Genomic DNA, 3,705 nt, shown 5'->3' with positions numbered 1-3,705 from the left:
TCTAACCATTCACCTATTGAGAAGCAATTTGACTGTTTCCAGTTTGGGCCTATAAAAAAAACAAACTGCTATGCACAACCCTATGTAGGTTTCTGTCTGTGCATAAGTTTTCCTTTACCTGGAATAAATAACCCCAAGTGCACTTGCTGGATAATATGGTAAATGGATGTAATATTAATTATGTTCAGACACTCTGGAACTATTTTCAAGAGAGGCCTTAACGATCTCAAATTCTCATCAAGCATATATCAATGGTCCAGTTTCTCTGTAATTTTCACTATCTCTTAGTGTTGTCAATATATTTTTTATTATAGATTTTAAAGCTTCTTTGAGAGTATTTTTAAGTATATAGTGATATCTCATTGTGTTTTTAATTTTTTCCCTAAAGCCAATCATGTTGAGCATTTTCATGTACTTATTTGATTTCCATATATGTTCTTCAATGAATTATCTGCCTTCTCCTTTTTCATATATCATTTAGGGAATGTTGAGTTTTGAAAGTGTTTTTACACATTCTAGATACAAAAAAATTTGTCACAAGTGGAAATTTTTCAATCACTAATGTTTCAGATATTTTGTCTGTTCCATTTTCTTCTGAATTTTCATTACAAGTATGGTACAACTTTTCTAGTTGTCCCACCATCCCTGGGTCATCTGTTCTTTTTTGACTGACTGCCTTCCTTCCTTCCTTCCTTCCTCCTTCTATTTTTCTTCCTCTCTCTCTCTCTCTCTCTCTCTCTCTCTCTCTCTCTCTCTCTCTCCCTCGTCTTTGTTCTTGTTGCATGTTAGTTTTCATTTTGCCTTTCATCACTTTTCTTGCTCAGAGATTCTGTCCTCAGTTGTGTCCAGTCTCCTAATGGACCAAATAAAGACCTTTTTAAAATTTCCTTTACCATGTTTTCAAATCCCTGCTTTTCTCTTGGATTCTTCCTTAGCACATTCATCTCTCTGATCAAATTACATTTCTGCTCTTGCATGCATTTTGCTTTTATTCATTAGCATTCTACCATATTAATTAGTCAAGTTTATTCTAGATTCCCAGTCTGGCAATTTAAACAGGCCTGGCAGTTTCTTTATTTGAATTTACAAATTCAACTCTTCAGAAAGAAATAATAAGTACTTCTAGGTTGATGGCATTTTTATTTTTTTAATTTTTTTATTTTATTATTATTATTTATTTATTTATTTATTTACTTATTTATTTATTTATTTTTTGCTAAATGGGTGGCATTTTCTTTTTCTATAATGCTTAGCTCACTAAGGAAAAGTTTGAAGATTTTCTCAGGCTTGCTTTTTTTTCTTTAGCCCTTAAGAAAAAAACTTGATCATTTTTGATGTGTTAGTAGCACCTTTTTGTTCTCTTAACTGGAAAAAAAGTCCTCATTGTTTATTTGTTTCACTATTAAAATTGGATATGTAAACTTTTAGGGAAAACAAATATGCATGTCTCAGATTGCACAAACCTATATAATTATTTTTTTTACTAACTTGGCACTACTGAAACTGCATCAGTAGCCCTAACAGTATGAGATTTTCCTTAATAGAATTTTATTTGAAAACTAATGATCTAAGTTTTATCATTTATTTCAATCCTAACAGGTGTCAGTAAGAAAATTAAGGCAAGATTATGTACACTACATTAAGCTCAACCTGGCTAATTTTTCCTGTTTTCATTTTTCCTAGCCTTTTCCATTTTTATGCTTCATCTGTTTGTTTTTCATTTGAACATAAGAGACATCTGGAAAACTGCTTTGCAGACAGAGCAACTGGATTTTAATTTGCAGGAAAACAGGAGGAGAGGAGGAGAAGAGATTCATTGGGCTCTTAGCTGAGTCTTAAGATTTTTCATTGTAGTATTATCAAGGCAAATTTTCCTGTTGGAAGGGGAATGAATTTTTAATTATTTTTTAAAGATATTTTCTACTTTAGTGAAAATGACCTGGTTAGAAGCAAATTCTATAAGAAAGAGATTCTAAAAAGGAAGTTACATGAAATTTCACAGTTACAATATGCAATCATGGGCGCATCATCCATCCTTCCACGTTTTCATATAGTTCACATGTTTACTATTGTTAAAAATTCATGTGTCATGCTGCATTGACTATACATGATAAAGAGGGAACATTGTAAAGGTTAATGTGTCCACTAAGGTGAGAAGGAAATGGTGCTCTGAATATCATTTTCTCATCTACTCAGCCTTGCATACTTAAATATATAACATTGTACTTTTTATAAAATCATTCTCATGTCAGAGTAAAATAAATAAAACAATGAATAAACTAATCCCTAAAAAAGATAACAATTTCCCTGGATTAACCTTAAGTACCCTTAATTATTTTAATAATAATAAACACAAATAGGTTATTTCTTTCATTGGAAGATTTACAGATAACATTGATAATTAATGGTTTAGTGTGGCAAAAATCCTAACATTTTAGGATAATTAATGGTTTAGTATGTTAAAAATCCTAACATTTTAGGATAATTTATGGTTTAGTGTGGTAAAAATCCTAACATTTTAGGATATCTCTAAGTAGAATATTTTAAAACAAACTTGCCTTTTAACTTTAAAAAAATAGAATTACTTGATATAACTTTTTATTAGATATTTTCAATAATTTTTACTTTTAGTATTTTTTCCTACTTAAAATATTTTATTTAAATCATCTATTGAATAATGTATTTCCTAATTGCCTAACTTCATTCCACTGTACAGTGTTACCATTTGAAATTTTAGTAATTTCTACATGTTTTAACTAATATTCAGTTCTAATTCAAGTATGCCTTCTAAACAAGTAAGAAAACTATATCGCCAGGCATGGTGCACATGCTTGTAATCCTAGTGGCTTGGGAGGCTGAGGGAAGGAGGATTGTGAGTTCAAAGCCAGCCTCAGCAACAGCAAAGCACTAAGAAACTCAGTGAGACCCTGTCTCTAAATAAAATACAAAAAAAGGCTGAGGATGTGGCTCCGTGGTTGAGTGACCCTGAGTTTAACCCCTGGTACTCTCAAAAAAGAAAAAGAAAACTATATCATGAAAGAGAACATGTCTTATTAGTGGATTACAAATTATTGATTTTAACAAAAAAATTAAGTATTTCCATGAACTATTTTGAAAATAATTTAAAATGAGACAATAAAATTCCATAAAAGTCATTACATTTAACCTGTATTCTGTGTTTTTCAAAAAAATATTTTAGTCACATTTTCAGTACCAATATTATGATGTTTATACTGTTGAAATTTATAAGTTTATTTTGTATGATCTTGTTTGTTTGTTTTTGGTACAGAGTATTAAACCAAGTGTCTTTACCACTGAGGTACATCATCAAACATCTTTTTTTTTTTTTTAGCGTTTATTTCTTTAATTTGAGACAGGGTCTTGCTAAATTGTTTAGGTTTGCAACAGTATGACTTTTTTAAAAAAATTGTAGTTATAGATGGATAAAAGAACTTTATTTAATTTATTTATCTTTATATGCTGCTGAGGATCAACACAGGGCCTCACATATACTCAGTAAGCACTCACTACTGAACAACAATCCCAACCCCAATAGTAAGACATTTTTAAGCCTGTATCTTTACATTTTTTTACTACAATATAACTAAAATTAATTGGAAATGCAGTGTATTTAATTTGGTTCAGAAATTGTTTAAAATAAGATATTTTCCAACATTTCAAAAAAAAAAAAAAAAAAGAATAAAA

Source organism: Callospermophilus lateralis, unplaced genomic scaffold, assembly GCF_048772815.1.
Source record: "Callospermophilus lateralis isolate mCalLat2 unplaced genomic scaffold, mCalLat2.hap1 Scaffold_160, whole genome shotgun sequence".
Taxonomy (NCBI): Eukaryota; Metazoa; Chordata; class Mammalia; order Rodentia; family Sciuridae; genus Callospermophilus; species Callospermophilus lateralis.
The sequence above is the reverse complement of the archived record's forward strand: the minus strand, read 5'-3'. Positions refer to the sequence as shown.